Here is a 13,463-nt window from a genome sequence, read left to right as displayed (position 1 = left end):
GTTTTAATCAAATAAATAAAGTATCATGTAGTGAATCGTCAGCTTTTCAACTCACCTCTCACTCACTGAGTCACTCACTCACTCACAAAAGCTTAATGCTGCAGTGCCACTGGGAAAAACAGACTGAATGGAGATGGGAACCATGAGTAAATAACACACCATTGGTAAATAAACGATTTCATTTCACCAACTGAACAAGCCCATAAATACTAGTTTATGACTTTTTCAAACGCCATGTGAATATGAGGTGGCCACTCGTTCAGGGAGACCTCAAAACAGAGGCCTTTCTCAAAGAGGGGCTGACTGGCACGACAGAGCAACGCTGCTGTTTCACCTTCTAGTCCGCTTTGCCTCTTACCTCCTCCTCATCTTTATAAATCATTTTAAATGCGGCGATATCAATACATAGGTTGTCAGGAGGGCTGGCGAGTGGAGGAAATGGAGATGAAAAATGCGCCACATTCATGGCCATAAAGAATGCGCAAGATTGGGAGGAGGACTGAATTTTATTTTTTAATCCTCCATATAAGGGAAGACGTGCTAGGACGCGCGTGCCTTTCCCGGTGACCGCCTGTCTGCATCTATAATGGCATCTGCCGCTGCCGCTGCCGTTACTTCACTTGGAACGGCCGCTGTTTTCCAATCAAAGGGGTCCACGGAACGAGACGACTCCTCCTGGAGCGTAACAGCTGGGGTGTTATGGTGACATATGGGCCACACGTGTGCTGAGTGCAGCCACATTCCCACACTGGCTTAGCTCTTACCTCTCAGTTGCTGCAGCGCAATTAAGCCCTCCGATGAATACCTAGGCTTGACGTACAGTTAAAATTTCAATTCAATATAAAATATTAAAGCCATAAATAAAGTAGACCGTTCAAAAGAAACTGCTCACAATTAAATTCCCATTGGCTGCAGTGTGTGCCATTATGTACAAGTGTTATATTGGTGGATATGTATTAAATGAATACTTAATATGACTCGCCAATCATCAGCCAGACCATTGCAGCCACCGATTTCCCGGCACCCGCGCATGGAACCGTAAGAGACTCCGCCATCTTTTTTAGTCACTGATGTTAATGGGTGACTTTAGCGTCATTATTTAAAATGAATCAGTTGATTTAGGTGTGTAGATAGAGATACTGGTGGTCACATTTATAAGTTGTCAAGTACATCGCTGTCCTATGCGTTATAATACACGAGATATAGGTCATGTTGTTTAATTGTCAAACAAAAGGGTAATCTGTAAGAATGTAGTGCTAACTTTAGTGGACAGCAAAAATGGGACAACGAGAAGTACGTGTGATGAGCAGCATTAGCACTCGTCCTTTTATATTTTAAAAGCAAATTCAGTTTGTGTGGAAAAATCGGTTGAAGACTCTTCATGGAAAACCGCATTTTGGTAAAAGAATACTGTAAAGCAATCACGCAGAAAACAATGCATTTGGATATAACACATTGAACAATCGATAGACAGACGATCATAATGAAACAAAGGCAATGCGTCAAGATCACAGCATAACTCGGGGGACATCCAGAAACATTGTCACCACAATCAACCCAATGTAAGCCGCATTAAGCGAGCAGGAGCAGGGAGCGTGCCAAGTGCCAACACATTGCTTGCAGAAACGCAGGCTGCAGTAAACAAGCAAACCTTAAGCAAAGACAGAAGCTCACATATTTGATCAAACATGCCAGCCAAAACAGCATGACATTGATATATATCACTCGTGTCATTAATGAATACCAACAAATACGAAATGAAAACCGGCGTAATCTCGTTTTTCTTTTCGGATTAAAAAATTGTGGGCAATTGCCTAGTGGGAGAACACGGTATATAACATGCCCTCCAAATGCGCAACATGCGGCGCAGTCGCGCTTCAAGAATTCCCATTTCTGGCTTCCTTTCAAACCGATTTCGACGTTCTACAATGTATTTCTTACATCTTATATTAACCGAGCGCGTCTCTGCTTTGCTAGTTAATAAGCTGCACAGTATAGTCCCGTTTAGAGGGACATACTGTACATGCAACGCTACAGGAAGCCAATACAGATAAACAATATTCGACGACCAGCACGTTGTCTATTACAAAAGACACAATTGTTTTAATTTCATCATGGTGTAAACAATCTGGTATACTTTATATGTGCGTGAACTGATGCCTATCATTCGTTAAATACTTAAGTAAATAACAATACTGAGGTTCAAAAATCTATCTTGGTGCGATATATAGGCTACCAGTAGCCTACGTGACCTCAATAACAGGCAGGCATCACAACCCAAATGTCTGGACATAATACATATCTCAATAAATATTATATTACCCTAATAGTTCGTGTCAGATTTACACAGAATATTATCGCCTATGGATACATTAATTTGCATGCGAATCTATGGACTAATTCAAGGTGATTATGAAGAAATATGTGTAAATATTTATGCAAAAAAACGGATACGTTACATTTACACGTTTATCCCCAGCTGCCGTCGAAAATGATGCTATGTCAAGTGTTGCTTAAATCGGAGGATTAGACTGTCCAATGTGGGTGTTGGGGGGTTGCGGGGTTCCCTTAGGCATGTGACGTGCGGGGTCGGTGTACAGTTTTCAGTGGATTGCTGACACGATTCAGTCGTGAGAGAAAAAAAAAATAATTAAAAAGCGAACGCTATATTTCAGTTACCCTGCATGAATCACAACCGCCCACTGCCTCCCCCTCCCCCTTTCGCCCCCACCCCCACACATTTTACCCTTGCCTCCGCCCTAACTTTCCACCAGGAAGCCTTAAACCGTCATATTCACAACAAAACTGCCATTTTTTATTTTAAAAATGCAACTAAAGGGAACGGACGTCTAATGAAACATTTGATATGTCTGACAGAAACATCTCACCATCAACACCATTTCCCCTGATCAGAGCTATACTGACTGTGTCGCAGTTTATTTGCAGGGACATCCCAGTAATCGATAATTAGCCCACGGACCAAATCTCGCACTGCTCCTCCTCCTGCGTTATCCTCTCCAAGAGTCAGCAATATCCCATTCATTCCGCATAACGCTTGCAAGCAATAATTAACTGCAAGGCCAGATATATTGATCGTCCGTTGGTCTTCAGATACAATATGGGAATCATATTGGCTGTTTCATTCTTCTGCTGCGGCGGGAATGGCGGAGCAAAACATTATCTATCTGTCAGCAACCGTCTGCATCAGTCAGGCGAGTAGACATGCGCAAAATCCCCGAAATCCTTTTAAAAGATCCACGCGTTGCAAACAGGACGGTAACAAAGCGTAAAGCCATGTTTGAACCGACATTAAACCCGCTTAGGTGAACGATTGTATGTGTTTCTTTTTTTCTATTTAGAGTCTCCCCTTTCGCGCGCTAGCTTCTTAGTTAAGCGTTCTCCAAGGTGCTGAAACAAATCGCCCACACCCAGCGCGTTAGCACACTGCGTCTCCAACCCATATCGGCTGTTTTAAAGGTATATTCTTTCTAGCTATTAACATATAAACCATTGCACATTGATCAAATGACGCAAAAACGAACACAGCTTTATATTATTTTATAGCAATATTATACAAAAGCAACCAAAACAAAATTGCATTTTTAAGCAGCGGTCGCCTTTCAGAACCAAGAGATTGAGCGGTGTAAAGGACAAATCTGAATGTTCCTGAAAAACGAATAAAATACGAATCATAATAGGCTAGATCATTTCCCACGTTTGTTTAGCTTAAAATCCATTCATTAAAGTAACAAAAAGGAAAAATAAGAAAAAAGAAAAATCCTCACATACCTGAGCTTGTGTTAGGCGGATCGAAGTCGGTTCAGGAAAGGAAATGTCTGCCGGTTTCAACCGCGACTGATATCCCACCTCCTTCTTTCAGGACTGGCTTGCTGCAAAGGAACTGCGTGTGGTGGATACTGACCACCTAGATGCTTCTTCAACAGGAAGCAGTTCTGCCCTCACCAAAGATGGCTGCACTCTCTGACGTCAACACCTTTTAATAGATAGCCGAGCCTATATGGGAGGGAGTTGTGAGCTTGACTCATCAGCAGTTGCTGGCGTAGACTTAGATTTTCACCTATTATTCATTCCATAATAATACGGACTGGAGAGATAAAAACCTATAGCCTAAGCAGAAATACTCAATATGGCTTTGAACAGCGTTAACATATTCGACGAAATTTCATTTTTGTCTGTCGTTGTCATTTAAAACAGGTCTACAAACAAACATGTATAGCTGTAGGCCTACAGTATCCTTTTTACAAGGCACACGCATCATGTTCCCATAATATAAATATTAATGAAAGCATAAAATGACACATTTTATTTCAACAGGTGCTGGACAATCTAAAATGTATGTAATAAATTCCTTTATTAAGGTAACTCAGCAGTGAAAATTAACCGGGATTGGCGCTTTGAAGCTTCGTGAGATAAACTAAGAACATTCTGCAGAAATCACCTTAAATGCAAAAAAGGCTGTGATTCTCCTACTCATTGGTATGTAAATAAAAACAGTGTAAATGAGGCTTTGCCTTAATAAGCATCCTCTACCCTCCAGTATGTTTCTGAATTAATTCCCTATTATATAGGCTATGACTTTTTGAGTAAACATAGACAGTCCCGTCAAGGTAATGGTTTTCAGTGACCTGTAAGTGAACTGCAATTAGGCAGTCATTATGTCGTTTGGGTATCTCTTAAAGTAGAGGGGACATAGAATGCATTACCTATTTATTCTGTTAATATTGTTGCAATTTCAGCAAGAGACAAGCCAGACAGATTGTACTTTTGAGCCATCGCGGTCATTTATTAACCTCAAAAGCAGCTCAGACATAAGCACAGGAAAAACAGAACTGGCGAAGCACGGCTATCACGACACAACCTGCCGCCCATATTTAACTCTGCCAACCACATAACAGCTAAAACCTAACTGTCTGTTTCACAGTCCAATCCCAGAACGAAGTGCATACATACACCTAACTATACTAATTAACCCACCAGCCGCCGCTACACAATCCCGCCTCTGCAACGACCTCAATGCAGGCCCGTCTTAGTGAAGTTCCCACTAGCAGGAAGTCTCACGGCCAACAAGGTGAGTGGTGTGGGTACCCCTGGGGTGCAGCACTCTGTGGTTGCTGTTGCTAGGGGGGTTGACAACTGCAGACTGCTTCTAGCAGGTGACACCAGCTGGACCTTAGGCTGGTCGCCTGTGACAGCTGCTGCTGGGGGGCATCTTTCTAGCTGGCCGCTGTTGCTGCTGGGGTGTGAGTTACTGCTAACTGCTGCTTGAGGGTGGTGACTGCTGGGTTTGGAAGCAAGGCCCCCCTGTATGGTGCCAAGCGGTCAACGTGCAGGTCCACTTCCTGTCAGTGAAGCTGAAGGTGGACCCTGTACACTACATCAGATGGCCGCTGGAGCACAGTGCAGGTGCCAGTTGCTCCAGTTCTGGTGATTGGCCCTTCCATTGGCGGGGGTTGTACACCCAGACCACATCCCCTGGCTGGAACACCCTGATGGAGCAGTGCAGGTCATAATTTCTTCTTTGGTGCACCCCTCCACTGCTCAGGTGCTCTCTGGCCAGCTGGTGGATGCGATCTAGACAGCCTTGCAACATGTGGACGTACTCTCGGCCAGGTGTGGTGGTCAGGTCAGCGTCGTTGGGCCTGCCAAACAACTGGTCAATCGGTGTTCGCAGCTCTCGCCCAAACAGCAACACCGCTGGTGTGCAGCCCGTGGACTCCTGCACCACTGTCCAGTACGAGACCAGGATCAGAGGCTGGTGCAGGTCCAAGTTGCACTGATGGTGGGCATTGAGCAGTGCCAACTGGGTGGCTAGCGTGCGGTTAAACTACTCTACTAGCTTGTCACTCTGCGGGTGCAGCAGGATGGTAAGGGTCTTCCTCAAGGGCTGACCTCAGCAAAAGTGTTGGCTCTCAAAATGTCTCTTCTGAATGGAGTGCAGCTCTTGAACCAGGAGAACATGCCAGCCACCAGACACTTCGCTATCACTGACGCTTCCTGCGAGGAAACTGCGTATACCTCTGGATAATAAGTCAAAACTATGGGCATGCACCAGTATATCACCTAAATAGGCTACAGATGACATACCTGGCATACCTTGCAGCACTCGCTCTGTTAGCCTCTCAAATGTAGCTAGGCTATTAGTTAGCCCGAATGGCATCATGCTAAATTCTCAGAGTCCTCTTCCCACAATAAAGGCTGTGAGCAGGACTTGCCAGCAGGACTTGCCAGTAGCCGCTACATAGATCAAGAGAACAATCAAGTGGACCCCGCTATGCTATCTAAAGTGTCATCAATATGGGGAAGTGGATAGAAGTCTTTTTTAGTTACTGCATTTGCCATCTGTAGTCTATATAGAACCGAAGAGAGCCAGTTACTGTCTCCGATTTAGTGTTTATGACTAGCCGTGGTGTGCTAGCTGCTAACAGACCTGGTTGAATTAAAGCATTGGTAAAACCTATGTCAACTAATGCAGATACTGGTGTGCCAGCTACCTCACAATACACATAAGTGCAATTCTCACAGCTGTCCAAGCAGTCCTCCCTCTTCTTCTCTGGGTGCTCCAGCCCCATGTTGTCATCCTGCAGTTTCCAGTTACACACTCTCATCAAATGGCCATTCTTGCTACATCGCCAGCACCAGAAGTTGCGTTGCAGTGCTGTCACCACCAGAGCCGGACCTGACATCAATTCTGGACCACTCCTGCTTCTGAGCCGACCACCCCATGAACTGTCAGAAGCATGCTGCTGCTCTGCTGGTCAAGCAGGATCACCTCTAAGTCCTTAGCCATCGCCTCACTCAGGTTGCTAGGATGAGTGATCTGGACCTGCTGCCTCAAGTGAACCGGATGAACCCCCTCAGGAACGTGTTGAGGGACAGGCTGTCTCTAGCTGAGCCACTGAGCTGTGGATAGGCTTGCTGGATTAGCCGCTGCACGTCAGCACCATACAGGCCCAGTTTCTCCCTAGGCCTCCTGTTCTTTGAGTGCTGGTGTTCCTTAAGAGCGATGATTGGCGTCGATACCCCAAACTGCCTAGCCAGCGCCAAACTGAGGCTCTCAAAGGACGGGGGCTCTTTGCCACTGATGTCCAGCAGTGCCTGTCGTGCCTCGTCTTCCAGGGACGGCACCAGGTCGAGGCCCCCTTCCTGTCCCGTCCAGCCGGCTGCCTCTGTGATGAAGTTATAGTAAACTGCTTGCCAGCTCCCTTTTCCATCAAAAGGTGGCCCTTCTGCCACCACAAAATATGTTTTGTGCTGCAGGTCCCCACATAGCTAGCACCAGCAGAGGGTTCCCCGTGCAAGCTAAGCCATCACAAGGGGTTCCACTAGCCGGGTCAGTGCAACTCGATGGGGGATGCCCCACTAGGGCTAGCAGGGGTTCCCCTGACCAGTCATAGGCTCCGCTAGCCTCCTTGTTACTAATAACTAGGCCCTGCGGTTCTAGCTCATTAGCCTGATGAGCAGAGACTAGCAGAGGGTTCCCACAGGCTGTAGCTTGTGGGCCAGTGGCTCCGTCGCTACTCCGAGAACTAGCGGTTAAACCCCGCGCCACTGGCTCGCTACTAGGACTTGGTAAGTTAAACAAAGGCCACAGGCTGTGATATCACCACATGCGATAGCATGCTTGCTATCTCCACTGGAGGTGTGGGCTGCAGTCAGCAGAAATTGGAAGTTTTGCTTGGACTCACCCAGCTGCAGATCCATTAGTCCCATCTCACTGCTAGCCCTTTCTCGCCATGGGGTGGGTATTTGCACTGGTGTCTTCTTCTGCTCACACATTCTCTATAGCTGTTTCTCTCAAAGGCATGAAAGTTTTTCAATTTGACCCACTTGACACCAGTGTAGGTATTTCAGTGAAGGGCAAGCCAGGCGGATTGCACTTTTCAGAACATTGCGCTCATTTATTAAAGCCAAGAGAAACAGCTTAGACATAAGCACAGGAAAAATAGAACTGGTGAAGCGCAAGCTGTCTTCTCTTTGTATGACACAATGTTCTACACATATTTGAATCAGCCAATCACATGGCAGCTAAAACTGGCTGTTTCACAGTCCAATCCCAGAACGCTGTGCACACATACACCAAACTATACACAAAATTCTGCGGCTAGCTAATTAACCCACCAGCCGCCACTACAATATTCTCAATTTTTTTTACAGACAGCATATATGTTTCCATTCTATAGAGGAAGATAGTGAGACCACGTTAGTTGTTCAGTGTCTGTGCATGTTTTCAATTATTCCAGTCAGTTTTTGTGTGTGAGGAAGAATATGTTCGACACTGTGTATGACCATCTACCTGTTGAATAATGGCTAGTATAGGGGCTTTGTTGGGTTTGTGGTTTAAAGAAAAATAAATAGATTGACTAGATGTAATTGAGTTGTACAATGATGTAATGTTTCCAGAGGCTGTATATATGAACTCAAATGTAATAGTATTTTTCAGATTGTATGTGCCATAAGAAATAGTTCCAACTAAAAAAAAGCTATTAAACATAATTAAAAACAGAAATCATTTAATACATACACATACAACGCCTGGAGGCATCACATTGATGTACAATCTGCTTTGGAGTTACTTGAAGTGTATTTTCCCAGATGCTCCTATACTGGCCATTATAAGGCCAGTAGTAGGTCATCAGAAACATGTGGAAGTATCTCAAATATCCTTTAATACTCACAATAACTGTCTAGGCCAATGGAACACATTATAACTGAAATAATATAAAGAAAACTCCAGACTATGCCGTGAAGTAGTTTTGAGGGAGAGTCTGGATAAAGCATTCTGCCCATATTGTTCTGCAAGCAGCAATTTTGTAAATAGGCCATTTCTGGGAAATAATCCGCAAAATAATCAAGAGGATGAATAGCTCGTTATTCATTACACAACCCAACATTAACAATAAGCCCTGATAATATTTCTAAATGATGTTACTTCATTGTACATGCAAAAATTTAGTAGTGGATACGCTCAATTGAAAATAGATGAGTTGTATGTGTGTGTGTGCTGGTCCATGCATGTGAATGTGTGTGTGCGTGTGTGTGTACACATCCATGTCGCTTGCAGACGGTCAAAGGATGTTTGCTTGTGGCTCAACCCTTGGCATAAATATGCTGTGGCCTTATGCCATCCCATCCCGCTGAGTTTGCACAATTCACGTTTTTCTGTGGTATTGGATAGTCCTTGGAAACCCAGTTGCCGTCTCAGCTCAAATCCCGAGGGTCTGTCGTCATGCTGTAACATCCTGCAAAGTTCAGCCGGTCCAAAGCCAGTCATTGTCCATAACACTCCTAATATCAAAACTGTTGAATGATTCCTCTTTCATTCACTTTTTATTAAGGGTTCTTTGTAGCCATTGTTCCTGAACATATAATATCTAGCAACACAGACCGAACCAAGCTTGGCTAGTTCAGGCAGGGAACTCAGCTGATTCCATTTCCTTCCGATCACCTATTGGTACGTTCATGTGGCTATACTCTATTTAATAACTTCCTCGGCTTGTAAAAGAAACACATTAAGTAGCTTTGGGCAAAGCCATCCACCAAATGAACAAAGGTAGAATTGTGATTGCTTTGATTGGAGTTTGCTCCTCCTCCTAAAGCCACCACTTGCATTTTGGCTTCACCTGACGGGGGAAGGGACTGGGGGCTAATTAGCATTCTGCCAACCCAAAGTGTTGGGTATTCCTCCTCAGTTGGGACTAATTTGACAGGTCACACTACATGTACACTGTTTCTTATAACTGTATGATGCGTGATGATAAAGTTGTTTTTCAAAGTTATGTCCTCATTGAAACGCCCTCATATTTTAGAGAGTTTCCCTCTCCTTCTTTGGGGTTTCTTATTGTTCTGAAATAATTCCAAGGAAACAGTAGTGAAGTTTAAATATTGTAAATAATATCTGTAGTCTGTTGCTGATGTGAGAGATCACGTTAACAGGCTGAATGTTAATTTTCTGTTATTTATTGATTTCATTCCCTTGCCTAGATCTAGTTGGATCACCATACATCACCTCTGAATTATTGGGATTGCTTCCTGACCTCATTTCCATATCATAGGGTCATTGGTAACTGCACAATAGCTTTATTCAGTTGTATATCAAACTCTATTCGATGAGGAGTAGATTAATATGTTCTCTTTGACTCAATATATTGGAAGATGATATTATTTTTTGGTCCAGTTGATATTTTTAAATTGAATAGGTTTTGTGTTTTATATTTAAAAAGTCAGTGTTTTAATTAATTTTATATAAGATTGCTAAACATCTTACAGAGAATAATGCAATTGCATGCACAGAAGCAGTAATACAATGTCTCTCACCATTTTTGGTTACCTTGGCGAGCCTGCTGAACAGTAGTCCTCTACGACTAAGGCCAGGCACCCCTGATTTAAGAACTGTTGCAGATATTTTACAACAATCTTACATTACTTTTACAACAGTTGATTAGCATATGTGTTTGTTTTTTACAACGAAAAGGAGTGTCTTTATGCTGGAGCATGCATGTATATATGAGTTCATAAATGTGTGTGTGTGTGTGTATGTGTGCATGTGCATGTGGTTTTGTGTTTGTGTGCATGTACACATAGGATATTTGCTTAGCACGTGTATGAGACTGGGGTTTCCTTTATAAACAATTTACACCATCCAAGGAGCAGTGATCTTTGTATGTCACTTGATTGATGGGCATGGATGTGCCTCTATCCTATATTCCAAACAACAGAAAGAAGCTGTGCCTCAACCTTCATCTTTAGACTCCTGACTCTCCTCATTTCTCACCTTTTTAAGTGGCTTAGCAGGATTGCCTGTTTCAGAATTCAGTCATTTCTGCATGCTGTTTTGCTCAATATCATCCACTCTAAGCACTACTGTATTCAGTAACTGCTTTTTCCCTGCACTCTCTCCCTCTCCCTTTTCCATCTCTCTCTCTGCGCTTCGGGAGAGATTAAAGAGCATGTATAACTCACTTTCTGAGTTGAATCCTAGTGTTTATTAGATGCAGTGCCCCAAATACTGATACATTACAATTTATTCATGTATTTTTTTTGATCCAGGAACAGGAATGGACAGAGAATCCATGGGAAGATTAGCAGCCATGTTACGCAGGCTAGTGCAAATGATCTCATCCTCCCTCCGAACCACTCCGTATTTCTGATTTAAAAAACGAGTTAATCCAGAGCAGCGGAGGAGTGAGATTATGCACATAAATGTTATTTTTATGTTTTCCCATACGGGATTGTGCATTACATAATGCGGCATAGCCGTTGCAGTGTGCAGACGCGATAATGAAGACGTGGCAGACAGTGGAGCTGTATAGCCCTCGCTCGCTTGGTGCTTGCTCTCAGTGCTCTCAGTGTGTGAGTGCTTGTGTGCATTCTGCTGATCTAAACATGGCCGTTTGCCTGCTTTTACATACCTACCGGTAGGGAGGAAGACGTATAACAGAGACATCAAACTCAAATCCTGGAGGGCTTAAGTGCTAGTTTACAGCATTTTTCTGCCAATGTGTCTGTTTATTACAAAGGCCAAAATTGGCTGGTTTTTGTAAGGAAATAACAAAAAGAGGCAGCTGACACCCCTGATATACAGCATAATGTCTGTGTTATAGTAACAGGCGTATCTCCCTGTCTCCCAGTCAGTCTCCACTGGGAGGGGGTAGGGGTGGTTGTGTTCCAGTCCTGGGGTGGCGGGGTTGGGGTGGGGGTGGGGTGCGTGTAGGAGTTTGTTTTCTTGCACTACCGTATTTTCAGTCCTGGCTTGATTTGTCTTCATGTGGGAAGAACTTCAATATCAGTGCAAAAATCAGACGAGGGAAGAAAGGGAAAATAATTACATTTTCATCTCTTCAGCTTCATCAGGTGAATCATGTATTTCCATCGCTCATCGCACCCAGGCAGCACTTTACAGTCACGGTCATTTCATGCCCCGTGATGAAGGATCATGGGCCTTTGGCTTGCTGGGATTCTGTGACATGACATTTCAGTGGGTCGAGATGAGCACGCTGCTTAGATAATCAGACAGAGAATAAATAAAACTACTCCTTTTTCTGTTGCTTTTGTACCAAAAATCACAAATCACAGTTGCACCCCCCCCCCCCCCAATTGCATGTTCGTTTCAATTCTGTGGTGGGAAATTGCAGTAATTTGTAACCTTCAGCAAGGTACTGTGTTCTACAAATGAAGCAATCAGTCTCCAGTCTGTGTACCCTGAAAAAAGGAAAAAAAAAATCAGAAGTATGTGTACACTACGAGCTGGCAGTCTCAGGTAACGGCTCGTGCTCATTTAAACAAAATGGCTGCTCGCAATTGATTTTCCTCCCGCTGCACAGATGTTTGTGCTCATGTTTCATTTTTTAATTATTCATTTGTGAGTGTTTTATTGCTGACAGAAAATGAGGAATCTTTGCTTGGAGCAGCAGTAACTGGTGCTATTTTCATACCGAAGAACCACGCTGTGACTTCTCTTGTTATGGAAAACAGCAGGGAATAATTTAACTTTTTACACAAATTTTCAGTATTGTGCTTCTCTGCCTCAGTGCTTTTTCTGGTAATACGATTGTACACATGCACCAATAATAGAAATTCTACTTATATTACAAAATATTACCACTTGCACTTCAAATATCGCAGCTACTCCTACTGAACACAATTATTATACATTTTTAAATTGAGACATTCAACTAAAAGCTGTAGACAAACTCAGAACATATGCAAATTCACAAACACAGACAGCTGCTTAATTGTAGATCACCATGCTAATATCAATGTGTCTTGAAGGATTTAAGTCTTAGTGACAGAAACGCTCGCCCAACTGGCAGAATTTTTTTCACTGATGGAGGGCAGCATCTCAGAACCTGTGTGCCAGATACACAATATCATAAGCAAGTTATGTGTAAGCACATGGAAATTATGTTGTACTCCTGTTAGCATCTCTGTTTACCTTTCTGTATGACAGGCCTAGATTACTTTATTTGTATGGTATGTATCCCACAATTAATTCAATAATAGGCATTGCATGGTTATATGGGGGACAGAACAGGGGAGGCATGAATTAGCTGTATAGAAATACTAAGTGTTCCAAAAACCACATTTGTAGACTTGGAAGCTCTCCCTCTCAACTCTTGTAAAAAAAAATAGGGGTAAGCAGTTGGGTTGCCAGATGCGCAGCTTTTCGACCAGACAATATAATGATCGGGAAATCAATGAGCAATTGATTGAAACAATTTACCATTAGTTAATTTACCAAACCCCCCCCCCCCAACCCTGGTCAGCCATCAGTCCTCCTTCCTGCTCCCCACCCCCGGTTGACCATTGGTTCTGACAGCTCTCCACCTCTTTCACGATTAAGCTTCCAGCTGTGCATATTGTCTGGTTTTGACAAATTTCATTTCTGGCAACTAAGGTGCAGAGGCGGCAGTATTAAGTATTTGCATCTGTATCTGTATTTGCTC

The 13,463-nt window shown here is 43.5% G+C and overlaps 1 protein-coding gene across 3 annotated transcripts in view; it reads right to left on the bottom strand.

The window, feature by feature from the left end:
- The window catches only part of snap25b (synaptosome associated protein 25b), a 43,646-nt gene extending 39,711 nt beyond the window's left edge, over positions 1–3,935 (bottom strand). For 2 of the 3 annotated variants that reach the window (XM_064332062.1, XM_064332043.1), the window contains exon 1: positions 3,790–3,935. The gene's annotated coding sequence lies outside the window, so the exon portion shown is untranslated. Of the gene's footprint in view, positions 1–2,459; positions 2,483–3,789 lie in introns of those variants that run through there. The other variant, XM_064332052.1, reaches the window with a different exon arrangement.
- Between the last annotated feature and the right edge of the window lie 9,528 nt (positions 3,936–13,463).

The sequence above is a fragment of the Anguilla rostrata genome, chromosome 1, assembly GCF_018555375.3.
Source record: "Anguilla rostrata isolate EN2019 chromosome 1, ASM1855537v3, whole genome shotgun sequence".
In the NCBI taxonomy this organism is placed as follows: domain Eukaryota; kingdom Metazoa; phylum Chordata; class Actinopteri; order Anguilliformes; family Anguillidae; genus Anguilla; species Anguilla rostrata.
The sequence above is the reverse complement of the archived record's forward strand: the minus strand, read 5'-3'. Positions and strand labels throughout refer to the sequence as shown.